Source organism: Delphinapterus leucas, chromosome 5 (genome assembly GCF_059928025.1).
Source record: "Delphinapterus leucas isolate spDelLeu-1000000601 "Yukka" chromosome 5, BTC_Dleu_Yukka2, whole genome shotgun sequence".
NCBI classification, from domain to species: Eukaryota; Metazoa; Chordata; class Mammalia; order Artiodactyla; family Monodontidae; genus Delphinapterus; species Delphinapterus leucas.
In genome coordinates this window covers 74,343,158-74,358,038 of record NC_143133.1, presented here as the reverse complement: position 1 = coordinate 74,358,038, position 14,881 = coordinate 74,343,158, and the positions used below count along the sequence as shown (strand labels likewise).

Here is a 14,881-nt window from a genome sequence, read left to right as displayed (position 1 = left end):
GCCCTGAGTTCTCCTTAATACCTGCTTCAGTCCATAGCCCACTTCAGCTTGGCTCTCAGCAACCGCCTTTCCTTAATGAGTCTTGTTCTCATCTGCTACACATGTGGAATATTCAGATTAACTCCAATTTCTAGGGCCTTCAGAAGTTTTTCCTCAGTATCAGCACTCAACTTCTAGCTATATAGCTCTCCCATAAGGATATTTGATTCTTCATGCAAGCTGATGCCCCCAACCCTTTATTCAGGTCCTATAGTAGTCATTAGGCCAGCTCACAATTGTGCCATCCTTCCAGGCACACGGTAGGATTGCACTTACCCACCCTCTTAGGAGTTCCGTGTGCGTGTGACTTGTTTGGTCAATCAAATGTGAGCAGATATGACACTTCCGAGCAGAGGCTTTAGAAGCTGGGGCATGATATGTCATGCCCCTTTCCCCTGATGAGATGACCAAAAAGATATGCGTCATGGTGAAACCAGGAGTATCTGAGTCCTTGAACGACAAATGAGAGCCTGCCTGACAACCGTGTTGGACCTGTAACCTGAGGAAGAGATAAACTTGTGTTGTGTGAAGAAACTAAAATGTTGAGGTTGTTTGTTATTGTAACAGAACCTTACCTATCCTGACTGACACCAAGTCCCCAAAGGTCTGGAATCACAATGACTGCACACAACTCAAGCCTTTGTGCTCTACCCTCTACCAAACCAAGATGGTGGTCCAGAAAACAGCCAAGTGAAGGTGATGGTAATTACCACCTCCTAAAATCATTGCTCAGCTGCACCAGCATCACTTCTACCATCTTGAAAAAGATCAACAGGCAGATCTTTGATGCTGCAATCGCCACAGTGATGTGACTGCAGTGAGGGAGAAAAGAAGGGCAGTGGCACGCTGCCTTGAGGCCCTAGCTTTGTATAACAGCCAACCTGTTACCAAAGGGCGTTAGTGGTTCACCTGAGCCAGAACAGTGGGACTCTGGCTCACTCTCTGGAATGACGAGATGACCCCTGAGGGCAGGGATATAACAGAAGTGCCAAAGCTGGAAAGGGTGACCATACCCAGGGTTTCTTATCTGTCTCCATTGCTCCCAGTCTTTACTTTTTACTGGTCCCCAGATGGGGAACATGATGTTCTCAACCAGGTATGGCATTTGGAGATTTATGACTATAACCAATGGACCTGTTTAGTTAACATTGCTAAGTTGACAAACTTGAATTTAGAGCCCTGCCCTCCTGAATTCTCAGCCTCTAAATATTCCCTACCCTATTGAGCCTCCTTCTGGAAATGTTGGCTCTCAAACAGCCTCTCTTGAACTCTCATTAGCTCATAAGTACGTCAACAAACAATATTTCAGCATCTCGTCACTGTGCACGTCACACGAGAGGCACTGGGGGTAGAGAGATGGCAAGGAAAGGTCACTGACTTACAGCTTGGTGCGGTGCTCAGAGATCACGGCCCACGGGCCCAGTCCAGCCTGCCGCAGGCGTGGTTAATAGAGTTTCCTGGAGCACAGCCATACCCATTCGCTTACACGCTGCCCGGGGCTGCTTTGGGGTGGCCTCTGTTGAGGCTGATAGCTGCAATGGAGACGGTGTGGTCCACAAAGCCTAAAACGTCTACCATCTGGTCCTTTTCAGAAGAAGTTTGCCAACTCCTCTCTAGTGGACTATTGGCCTTCCTAAGGGAGTTTGCACTCTAGTCGCATTCTCCTAAAGGCCGATTCTGTGAGATTCAAGGCGATTACGTTACTGGAGGAAATTCAGGCAGCAGGGAGCCATTTTGAGGGAGGAAGTCCTGTCTAGCTGCTGTCAAGCCCTACCCTTTAGGCAGCTGCCCTTTCCATCGGTCCAGGAAAGTGGAGTGCTATTTCCAAATCCCCTTGCAGAGCGGCGAGCACAGGGAAGGAGAGGGAGCTTTTGCAGCTGCGGCTGGTCCCACGCAGGGGGAGGTGAAAGCACCCTCTCTGTGTGCCTCCAAGAGGGCCCTTGGCTTCAGCGTGGCCACAGAGACAGCCGAGTTTACCTTCTTTGCTCCGCTGGGTTTTCTGATGACGACAGAATGAACGATTTGCAAGCGCCAAAGGAAGGCTTCATTCATAGCTCTCTCTACACAGGCACAGATATAGGGGATGGAACGAGGAGTTTCCTAAGGTTCCATCGGTTTTTTCAGCTCAGGGGAAAATGGGAAAAGCCGAAGCAGGCTCAGGTGGGAAGGCTTTTTGCTGCACTGTGTCCACTCCCCGAGTGAGAGGATGACCGACTGCCCTCTGAAATGCCCAGCCTCTCTCATTGGTCAAGAAGAATCCTGCCCGTGGGAACAGGGGCCAAGCAAGTTTCCCTGCCAGAAAGACCAGCATCTTCTAAGAAACTCGAGGACTTGACCTGTGCTTACTCCTCAAATGGGGGCTGGGCTGAAGCCTCCGCCCCTGCTTGCGGGTCACTCGGGGGGAAGCTGCGGTCACGCTCACGGGGAGCCATCAGCTTAGCCCCGGGGCCGTGATGCCTCCCAAGGTTGCAGATGACACTTCCAGCCTGAGTCGGGGTGAGGAGGACCTCTTCTCAGTCTGTGATGCTAACCTCGGTGGAGATGGGAGGAAAATCACACAGGGTTTCAGAGCCCTTCTTCCTTCTCTGGCGTTGTCATGGAAACTTAGTCATCTCAGCAAACACGGGCTGAGTGTCTGGACAGCAAAGCAGTGTCCTTATAGGGGCTATGAGAGGATGTGGTCGCATTGCCCTCAGAACCATGTAGCAGGGACAGAAAAGTAAATAACAAAATTTAAAGCAAGATAAAAAAAAAAAAAGCAAGATGGATAGTGTGAAGTCTAGAAAAGGCATTAAATCCTGGACTTTGGAGAAAGACACATCTAGGTCTAAATCTCAACTCTGTCACTTGCTAGTTATATGACTCTGGGTATATTCATGATTTCATCCAGAGAACACTAATCGAAGGCCTACTATGTACCAGGCATCCCTCTAAGTGCCAAGGATTTAGAGTGGCCCAACTTAGAGGAGGTGACTTTTCTCACCCTCATAGAACTTATTCTAATGGAGGAAGACGGACACTAAGCATGAGACACATAAATAAAAAACATAATTTCGGAGAGTGACGGGGGCTGTGAGAAAATAGAGTGATGTGCAAGGGTGACTCAGAGCGCTAGCTCTTTAAGAATGACTGGTCAAGGGAGGCTTCTTGGAGGAGGTGACATTTGAACTGAGACCCAAGGAAAGAGGCAGTCTGGTGACAATCTGGAGGACGAGGACTCCAGGAAGAGGGAGGTATTGTTGCAAAGATCTGCTCACATGAGTCTCTGAGTTTCAGCTTCTTTGTCTATAATTGGGGGATAATTCACTTAATGGGATTGTTGTAAAGGTTCAGTGATACAATGTGCTTAGCGTTTAGCTCAAAGCCTAGCACCAGGTAAGTGCTCTTTAATATTGTTAAGTACAGCAAAACACAAAGGCACAGTTATTCTGATGGGTGTGGCTGAGTGCTGGCTGACTCAGGCCTTGCAGAATGGGAAGGGTTTGGGTGAGCAGATAATAGGCTAGATTTCTCTGCTGTTGGTGCCTCTACCTCCCGGCAGCTTCCCTCTCAGAAACCTGACTACATTTCACTGTAATAATGTGAATATTTTCTCTCCTCTAATCTATAATAGATTATATAAAAGCAGAGAGTTCCTGTTTCTTTTCCCCATTCTACTCCAGTGATTAAATAAGATAATGCATGCCAAGCATTTAGAATAGTCTTTTGTGCACGAATGAATGAATGAATGGTGGGAGGGCTTTGAGGTAGTAAGTACCGCATGAAGTTGAGTCTGTTTGGGAACTGGTGATAGATCAGCAAAGAAGGAACGTAGAACCCAGAAAGGCTGACCTTCTCCCGAGTAACAGAAAAGTCTTCTTGCCTGGCTACCTTCTTTGAACCAGGGCTCCGTTTTTTTCCTGCCTTTAGACTTCAACCGAAACATGAGCTCTTCCTGAGCCTCAAGCCTGTCAGCCTTTGGATGGAGCTACACCGTCAGCTCTGCTGGCTCCCAGGCCCTCAGATCATACTGGAACTAAAGCATCTTCTCTCCAGGGCCTCCAACTTGCTGACTCAACCTTGCACATCTTGGGACCTGCCAGCTTCCATAATCATGCAAGGCAATTTCTTATAATAAATCTCTCTCTCTCTCATATATATATGTGTGTGTGTGTGTATATATATATATATATGTTGTTTCCCTGGAGAGAGCTGACTTGACACAAGAGCCCATCCTGGGGGATTCCTTTTAATTTAATCACATGTATAAAGGCCCTGTCTCCAAATATAGCCACATTCTGAGGTATTAGGAGTTAAGGCTTCAACATATTATTTTGGGGAGGGGGACACAATTCAAGCCATAACAGCAAGCAAATAATCCTTTATCTGTTTAAGCTATTGTTACTTACAGCTGAGACCATGCTTAACTGCTTACACGTGGTACAGATTCACATACCAAGTTTGATGATCCACAAGAAGGTGTCTTGCTACATCTCCTTGGTAGCATGTTACAATTTCTTCCATCTTTGAGGAGTCATTGAAGGATGGGCTTGGGAGAAAGCAGGTCTCCAAGGGTGTCAGTTTGATGACTGACTTTTGGGACATCTCCCAACCATGCTTTAATTTGTCCATTTCCAGCTGACATTAAAATAACATCATGCACCCTTGATGTGAAAGTCATTCCAAACACGAGTTATCATCTGTGCCTTGCAGTGGGGGAGGGGGTTTGGCAGCCCTGGAGAGGCAGCTCTCTTCAGCCAAACTTATTGAAATGCCCCCATGCCCACCTTCCAGCCAATGTCAGCTGCTGATCTGTATGAATTAATGCAGTAATAACTGGGCCGTATTCAGCAAGCACTAATTTCTTTCACTACATCAAATCAAGCCTCATGATTGTTTCGAAATAAACATGCCATCCCCAGAATGCTGAATCCCCGCACTGGCAGCTGGGTTCTGAATGGATCTGGAAAGGTCCAGGGAGGAGACTGGATTGCCCAGCGGAGGGAGCCATTCCTGAGCGGCAGCCTGGACAACGGGGCGAGACCTCCTGAGCCCAACCACTTGTTTCGTTTTTTAATTAATTAATTTTTTAAAACATCTTTATTGGAGTATAATTGCTTTACAATGGTGTGTTAGTTTCTGCTTTATAACAAAGTGAATCAGCTATACATATACATATATCCCCATATCTCCTCCCTGTTGCCTCTCCCTCCCACCCTCCTTATCCCACCCCTCTAGGTGGTCACAGAGCACCGAGCTGATCTCCCTGTGCTACGCAGCTTCTTCCCACTAGCTATCTAGTTTACGTTTGGTAGTGTACCGACCACATTTTAAAGGGTGGGAAGAAGCCGAGCTTTGATTCTGGCCAGTATCCAAGGAGCGTTCGCCCAGGGAGCACCCTTCTGTGCTCTTCTTCTTCAGGAGGCTCCACCCCACAGCGCAGGAGAGGGCAGCCCTGCAGCCGAGAGCTCCAGATGAACAGTTGCTCCCCAGGCCTTGCTAAGGGGGCGGCGTGGGGGGAACCTCGCGCTGTCGCTGCAGTGAGAGACCATGAGAGAGATGATCTCAAAGATTCACAGGTCAGACTACAGGTAAACCGCAGAGGAAGTGTCTAACAGACTCACAAGCGAGGAAACCGGAAAACCAAAGAGAGAGCGCCTTTGAGCCCAGGAGCCAGAGGTGCTTTCCTTTCTTCTGCCTGCAGGAGGGGAAGCGCAAGAAAGAACAAGGTCTAGACAGAAGATGAAGGAGATAGGGCAAGGATGGCTGACTGATGTCAGAAAGAGTCTGTGGTAGCTCTCCAAATAAGACGGCGAACAAGTCTCTGGGAACTTTAGATGTTCCAGTCCAGTCTCTGGGCGATGCTTTCAGTAGCATCATAGAGGCCTCCTCACCTCTTCTCTCTCACTCTCGAAACTTCGTTATGAATGTGCCAGGCCCTGGGCTCCACTCGGGTTTGGGGGCAGGTGGAGGCAAAGCACTTGGGTCCTGTCTTCTCCCGCGCTCCGTTCCTATCTTTTCTCTGTCTCCTCCCTGCCTCTCTGTGTCTCTCTCTCCCCTCCATGCCTAGGTTCCAAATAACCTTGGGAGAAATTAATATTCCATTCAGTGGTCCGCTAACCGCTTACTAATTAATTTTCCAAATAAGCAATTCAGGACCCAATTCCACATCTTTTCCCCTCACATCGGCTGTGCTGTGTAGACATGTGTCTCCCACCCCCCACCCCAGCCCTGGTGTCTCTCTCAAGCTATGCCCCTGCACTGGGTGTGCTGCCTCACACCCCCCCACTCTCCGCTACCTGCTTATCTTTCACAAGCTTAGAATGTCAGCGCCTGTAAAGCTCCTTTAGATTTCTCTGCTCTTCCTTCTGTCCTTATCCTGTCAGTCAGGATGAAAGAAATTAGGTTGTGTAAGTCTATACGTTTCTCTGTGATCCCAGCTTCCGGGGCTTAGAGCTGCCTGGAAGCTGCCACATCACCTGGGTCTGGGTTCAGACATGAAAAGCTTCGGGAGTTCTGGGAAATAAGTGTCACGATGTTCTCAAAGCTCCAACTTTCCAGTTCATAACTTGGAAAGCAGAAAGGAAGCTGTGAATCAGAGCTCTAAGGAAATTGATTCTAGCATGGGTGGCAATGAACCAGACAGCTCTGCATGTCTGCCCCAAGCAAAGAGTTCTTTGTGTTATGCATTTGCCATGCTATTGGCCCTGGGTTGGCACCTGGTATTATAGCCACAGTATTAATGTCCAGATCCAAAGCCTTGTCTCTTTCCACCTCCACCTCCCTTGTACAGCTGACCCTGGAACAACACTGGTTTGGACTCTGCAGATCCACTTATACATGGATTTACTTCAATTAATATGTTATGAAAATTCTGGAGATTTGTGACAATCTGAAAAGACTCGCAGACAAGCCGTGTGCCCTAAAAATATAGAAAATATTAAGAAAAAGTTAAGTACGACATGAATGCATAAAATATATGTAGATACTAGTCTAACCTTACATAGGTATAAGGTGAGTAACATTTAGTATAAAATTAAGGTGTTAGTTTTCTTACTGTTTTATAACTTTGCTTTCAAAGAATTCCATTACTGTACAGTATACCTCTCTCGTAATTGGAGAAACTGCGTATCAGCCTATCACCATAGATACGTGGTTTTTCAAAAAATGTAGCAATGTTTCCAACACTGTATTATGAATGTGACTGTAATCCTGTATGCCATAAAAATTTTGTAAAGATTAATTCATTAGTTTATAGGCTAGGCTACCGTGACGCTATTGTATCAATTACACTAGGCGACCATAAAGCAATCCTATTGCTGCTTCTTTGTTATCAATGCATGAATCACCATACCTATAAATAAATCTGAATTTCTTTTTCACCTTATCTTCATTTTTTGATGTCTAGTGTTATATATATACATATAAAACATCTACAGTGGTTTGTATCATATAAGACAATAATGATGTAGATACTGACAGAAAATTCATCTTGACATAAACATACAGTATCAATAAAACAGTACTATAATTGTATTTTCTCTTCCTTATAATTTCCTTAATAACATTTTCTTTTCTGTAACTTACTTTATTGTAAGAATACAGTATATAATACATATAACACACAAAATATGCATTAATCGACTGTTTATATTATCAGTAAGGCCTCCTGTCAACACTAGGCTATTACTAGTTATTTTCGGGGAGTCAAAATCTGCACGTGGAGTTTTGACTGCACGGGGTGTTGGTGTCCCTAACCCCACATGGTTCAAGGGTCAACTGTATTGCATCCAGAATACTGACAATATCTTGCTCCTAGAGATCCTTAACTAGCAAAAATGAAACAATTATGGCCAGTAAGTTTGAGTCCTACTTACGAAAGCAGGGAAAGGAACCAATGGATTTTCGTTTTGCAAGACTGTGTTCAAAGTGTCCCTCTGCTTAACTGTCAGTCCCACAGAGCATTCTTTTAAACAGAATCCATCCTTCCCTCTCTCTTCTACCCACCCCAGACTTCCTGTTGTTTAAAGATTTAGGGTTTTAAATATGATTCCTATTTCTCCAGACCAAGTTGACCTGAGGCTGAGGTAGAGTTTAACTTGGCATCTTTGTTATCAGTACAATGAACCAGAACCAGAATCAGATCATTGAAATGAAGAATGACTTTTCTCCCTGATAGCACTTTCGAAAAACAATCAAACAAAACAAAACCTTTGATGTATTGTTAAGTGAAAAAAGCAAGGTGTCGAACAATGTGTATTGTACATTATTATTTGTGTATTTAAGACGCATATACATATATGAATGTTTGTAACTACGTAAGATGTCTCCAGCAGAATACTCTAGGAACTGGCAATAAAGATTATCTTTGGTAAGGGAACTGGTGGCTGCTGGGGGGCAGGGGTGCAAGAGAGAATTATTTTTCACTGAATACTCCTTAAAACTTTATCTATTGGTGTGTGTTCCTATTACCACTCAAAATAAAGAATAAATTTTTTAAAGGAAGAAAGTGCACCTCTTCTGGCCTAGCCCCTTGTTTCACCGCAATCAGACTGCAATGTCTTAGGACCCAGATGCCTTGACTTTTTTTTTTTAGTCTTTATTGAATTTGTTGCAATATTGCTTCTGTTTTTATGTTTTGGTTTTTTGGCCGCAAGGCATATGGGATCTTAGCTCCCCAACCAGGGATCAAACCTGCACCCCCTGCACTGGAAGGCAAAGTCTTAACCACTGGACCGCCAGGGAAGTCCCAGATGCCTTGACTTTTGAAGAGACTTGGGAGGAGGAGCTGGCACAAGAGGAAGAGGACCTTCTGGCACGTTCTCTTCCCCTCCATAGTTGAGGTGCCGTATCAACATCCTCTGAGTCTCCACAGACAACCAGGACAAAATGAAGGGGCAGGAACCAGAGCCCGTTGGTTTCCACAAGCGAAAGTGATCAGCTGTTTTCTTAAAAACAGAGCCAAAAAATACATTTATATATATCTTCTGATCTCACTCTGACTTACATTATGAACTTTCCAAAAGTCAGTCCTTAGATTTCCACCTGACAGCCAAGGATGTTTTTCTGTTAAATTTTAATATCACTAGAGTTTATTAATTGTTTCAACAAACAGACATCTATGTCCGTTCATTTAAAAAAAAAAAAACGACAGAGTAAATAAATCAACTTTCAAATCATGTCCTTCTGTAAACACCAGCTGCACCGGAAAAGGAAGGCAGCCTGTGAGCAGCTTCCCACTGCGGTGCTGGGCTGGGGCTGTCCACGCACATGCTCAGAGCTTGTTGATGTGTCCTACAGCCCACAGGAAAGAACCTCAGCGGAAAGCAAGAAGGCAGAACAATTGTGTGAACCTACCTCCCCTTCTTACCCTCCAAACATCTGGCTCTTGTGTGTGTCACCTCTTTGATTCAAACCTGTTCTGGGGTTATTGATAAAGAAAATCTCCACCTGGGTGAGGAGGGGTGGGTGTGGACCACCTACTTCTTCACTAAAGAACAATTAGCACAGGCTCACTTTTTGTAGCGAAAGAGTGGAGCAGGTTGGTTATAAACCATGTTTCTGAAGTTGCCCAGCTAGTTCTCTGACAACTCTTTACAGGGATACTGAAACAAAAGCTGGAAGCAAAGAGATAGTAAGAAAAGCCCTTACGAATGGGGCTATGGGAAAAGGTAAACACCCAAGACGCCATCTTGGTATTGGCCAGCCGTAGGGAAATCTCTGCTGTTTAACATAATGCGTTTATAAACACAGATGTCAGGGATGACAAGTTTATTTTTGGAGTTCTGCATCTTTCGTTTCCCCAGTTGATTCTTATTCTTATCTTCTTCGACGTCAGAACAGCCAAACAGGATTCAAGTGATACATTTGGATGGCTTGCTTCCCTGAATTGTGTCTCTATTCATTTACAGGACAGACACTTAATTCCACCTGTGGAAATGGCAGTTTTGCAGTTGTCACAACCATTGTCCCGCTCATTTCATTTTACTGGGGTACTTTGGATAACAACCTCCTGGACTTATTTTGATGGCAGTTTGATAGTAATGTTGGCTGGAGATCAGCTATTAAGTTTATGTGCTCATCAAATTTTAACTAAATGCCTAATTTAAAAGTAATTAGAGCCACTTGAATTTGGTTGGGCGCCAAAGTTAAGTTGCAGGCAGAACTTGAGGACTGCAGGCTGCGCGCTTAGTGTGCAGGAGACTGCATTCCCTTCTCTTTTCCACCTCTCTCATTATCAGCACTTATACCCGGGGATGGGTGGATGGGTGGGTGCAGAAAGTGAGGGAAATAAAGTGCCACTGAGCCAGTGCCACTGGAAGAAATTCAACAGGGTTAAATGCAAAGTCATGCATTTAGGCTGGAAAAAAGAAATCAATTGCACAAGTTTAGACTGGGGGAGACCAAGTCAGCAGGCACATACATGAAAGAGATTTGAGAGTTTAGTTAACTGCAAGCTTATTTAAAAAAAATTAAAACCATGGTAGGCCTTACAATACACTAAAACTCACCATTCTAAATACTTTACAAATATTAACTCTTTTCATTCTTTATGAGCAATTTTGTGAAGTAAATACTTTCAATATGTCCCATTATCGCATGGGAAATTGAGGCAGAAAGAGAATAAATAACTTGCACGTAGTTACCTAGCTAGAAAGTACCAGAGCCATGATCAAATTCAGACGATCTGGCCACAGAGTCCACGCTTTTAATGCTGGACCTTGATACAAGCCAGTAGTGGGCAGATTCACTTTTCATGTTGTCTCTGGTTAAAGCTCATTATGATGAATATCATGATAATCCAAGTTTCCATGAAAAGAAAAATAGATGTCCGAAGTCTATGTCAATTGCTTCAAATAATAGTGAACAAAAGAAAATTCTACAACCTTAAAAATAATTAATATTATCCTAATAAATATGGTACAATGTTGTTAAACGCACATTTTTGTGATAGTTTTGAAGGAAACAATATCAACAAAAATATAAGGGCAACATTTCAAGTCAAATCAACCTTCTGGGTCTTCAGTCTCATCTGTCCAATGTCTAGAATGAGCTCAATCATTTCAATCCCTTCAAACTTTAAGATTCTAATACAGGCATACCTTGGAGTTATTGCAGGTTTGGTTCCAAACCACCCAAATAAAGCAAATTTTGCAAAAAAGTGAGTCATAGGAATTTATTGTTTCCCAGTGCATTTAAAAGTTATAGTTACACTATACTGTAGTCTATTAAGTGTGCAATAGCATTGTGTCTAAAAAAACAATGTACATACCTTAATTTTAGAAATGTTGAGGTTTTTGGTTCAAGATGGCAGAGTAGAGGGACGTGCTCTCAATCTCTCTTGCGAGAGCACAAGAATTACAATTAACTGCTGAACAATCATCGACAGGAAGACACTGGAACTCACCAAAAAAGATACCCCACATCCAAAGACAAAGGAGAAGCTACAATGAGACTGTAGGAGAGGCACAATCACAATAAAATCAAATCCCATAACTGTGGGGTGGGTGACTCATAAACTGGAAAACACTTATACCACAGAAGTCCAGCCACTGGAGTGAAGGTTCTGAGCCCCACGTCAGGCTTCCCAACCTGGGGGTCTGGCAATGGGAGGGGGAATTCCTAGAGAATCAGACTTTGAAGGCTAACGGGATTTGATTGCAGGACTTCAACAGGACTGGGGGAAACAGGGACTCCACTCTTGGAGGGCACACACAAAGTAGTGTGCGCATCGGGACCCAGGGGAAAGAGCAGTGACCCCAAAGGAGACTGAACCAGACCTACCTGCGAGTGTTGGAGGGTCTCCTGCAGAGGTGGGGGCGTGGCTGTGTCTCACCGTGAGGACAAGGACACTGGCAGCAGTTCTGGGAAGTACTTCTTGGCATGAGGCCCCCTGAATTCTGCCATTAGCCCCACCAAAGAGCCCGGGTAGGCTTCAGTGTTGGGTCGCCTCAGGCCAAACAAACAACAGGGAGGGAAGCCAGCCCCACCTATCAGCAGACAAGTGGATTAAAGTTTTACTGAGCTCTGCCCACCAGAGCAACAGCCAGCTCTATCCACCACCAGTCCCTCCCATCAGGAAACTTGCACAAACCTCTTAGATAGCCTCATCCACCAGAGGGCAGACAGTAGAAGCAAGAAGAACTACAATCCTGAAGCCTGTGGAACAAAAACCACATTCACAGAAAGATAGACAAGATGAAAAGGCAGAGGGCTATGTACCAGATGAAGGAACAAGATAAAACCCCAGAAAAACAACTAAATGAAGTGGAGATAGGCAACTTTCCAGAAAAAGAATTCAGAATAATGATAGTGAAGATAGTGAAGTACCTCGGAAAAAGAATGGAAGCAAAGATCGAGAAGATGCAAGAAATGTTTAACAAAGACCTAGAACAATTTCAGAACAAACAAACAGAGATGAACAATACAATAACTGAAATGAAGAATACACTAGAAAGAATCAATAGCAGAATAACTGAGACAGAGGAACGGATAAGTGACCTGGAAGACAGAAAGGTGGAATTCACTGCTGCAGAACAGAATAAAGAAAAAAGAATGAAAAGAAATGAAGACAGCTTAAGAGACCTCTGGGACAACATTAAACATAACAACATTCGCATTATAGGGGTCCCAGAAGGAGAAGAGAGAGAGAAAGGACCCGAGAAAGTATTTGAAGAGATTATAGTCAAAAACTTCCCTAACATGGGAAAGGAAGTAGCCACCCAAGTCAAGGAAGCGCAGAGACTCCTATACAGGGTAAACCCAAGGAGAAACATACTGAGACACATAGTAATCAAATTGGAAAAAATTGAGGACAAAGAAAAATTATTGAAAGCAGCAAGGGAAAAATGACAAATAACATACAAGGGAACTCCCATAAGGTTAACAGCTGATTTCTCAGTAGAAACTCTACAAGTTAGAAGGGAGTGGCATGACATATTTAAAGTGATGAAAGGGAAGAACCTATAACCAAGATTACTCTATCCAGCAAAGAGGCAAGGATCTCATTCAGATTCAGTGGAGAAACGAAAAGGTTTACAGACAAACAAAAGCTAAGAGCATTCAGCACCAGCAAACCAGTTCTACAACAAATGCTAAAGGAACTTCTCTAAGTGGGAAACACAAGAGAAGAAAAGGAACTACAAAAACAAACCCAAAACAATTCAGAAAATGGTAATAGGAACATACATGTCGATAATTACCTTAAATGTGAATGGATTAAATGCTCCAACCAAAAGACACAGGCTCGCTGAATGGATACAAAAATAAGACCCATATATATGCTGTCTACAAGAGACCCACTTCAGACCTAGGGACACATACAGACTGAAAGTGAGGAGATGGAAAAAGATATTCCATGCAAATGGAAATCAGAAGAAAGCTGGAGTAGCAATACTCATCAGGTAAAATAGACTTTAAAATAAAGAATGTTATAGAGACAAGGAAGGACACTACATAATGATCAAGGGATCAATCCAGGAAGAAGATATAATAATTATAAATATATATGTACCCAACATAGGAGCACCTCAATACATAAGGCAACTGCTAACAGCTCTAAAAGAGGAAATCGCCAGTAACACAATAATAGTGGGGGACTTTAACACCTCACTTACACCAATGGACAGATCATCCAAACAGAAAATTAATAAGGAAACACAAGCTTTAAATGACGCAATACACCAGATAGATTTAATTGATATTTATAGGACATTCCATCTGAAAACAGCAGATGACACTTTCTTCTTAAGTGCGCATGGAACATTCTCCAGGATAGATCACATCTTGGGTCACAAATCAAGCCTCACTAAATTTAAGAAAATTGAAATCATATCAAGTATCTTTTCTGACCACAACGCTATGAGTTTAGAAATGAATTACAGGGAAAAAAACATAAAAAACACAAACACATGGAGGCTAAACAATACGTTACTAAATAACTAAGAGATCACTGAATAAATCAAAGAGGAAATCAAAAAATACCTAGAGACAAATGACAATGAAAGCACGATGATCCAAAACCTATGGGATGTGGCAAAAGCAGTTCTAAGAGGGAAGTTTATAGCAATACAAGCCTACCTCAAGAAATAAGAAAAATCTCAAATAAACCATCTAACCTTACACCTAAGAGAGCTAGAGAAAGAAGAACAAACAAAACCAAAAGTTAGCATAAGGAAAGAAATCATAAAGATCAGAGCAGAAATAAATGAAATAGAAACAAAGAAAACCATAGAAAAGATCAAGAAAACTAAAAGCTGGTTCTTTGAGAAGATAAACACAAGTGATAAACCATTAGCCAGACTCATCAAGAAAAAGAGGGAGAGGACTCAAATCAATAAAATTAGAAATGAAAACAGAGAAGTTACAACAGACACCACAGAAATACGAAGCATCCTGAGAGACTACTACAAGCAACTCTCTGCCAATAAAATGGACAACCTGGAAGAAATGGACAAATTCGTAGAAAGGTATAACCTTCCAAGACTGAACCAGGGAGAAACAGAAAATATGAACAGACCAATCACAAGTAATGAAGTTGAAACTGTGATTAAAAATCTTCCAACAAACAAAAGTCCAGGACCAGATGGCTTCACAGGTGAATTCTATCAAACATTTAGAGAAGAGCTAACACCCATCCTTCTCAAACTCTTCCAAAAAATTGCAGAGGAAGGAACACTCCCAAAGTCATTCTATGAGGCCACCATCACCTTGATACAAAAACCAGACAAAGATACTACAAAAAAAGAAAATTACAGACCAATATCACTTATGAATATAGATGCAAAAATCCTCAACAAAATAATAGCAAACAGAATCCAACAACATATTAAAAGAATCATACACCATGATCAAGTGGGATTTA

The 14,881-nt window shown here is 43.1% G+C and overlaps 1 long non-coding RNA gene across 1 annotated transcript; it reads right to left on the bottom strand.

The window, feature by feature from the left end:
- Positions 1-6,776: 6,776 nt before the first annotated feature.
- Positions 6,777-13,018, bottom strand: LOC149749150 (uncharacterized). The gene is made up of 3 exons (XR_016393287.1): positions 11,803-13,018; positions 11,291-11,473; positions 6,777-8,966 (listed from the first exon to the last, which is right to left on the bottom strand). It is a non-coding gene; the product is annotated as an uncharacterized LOC149749150 (long non-coding RNA).
- Positions 13,019-14,881: the final 1,863 nt, after the last annotated feature.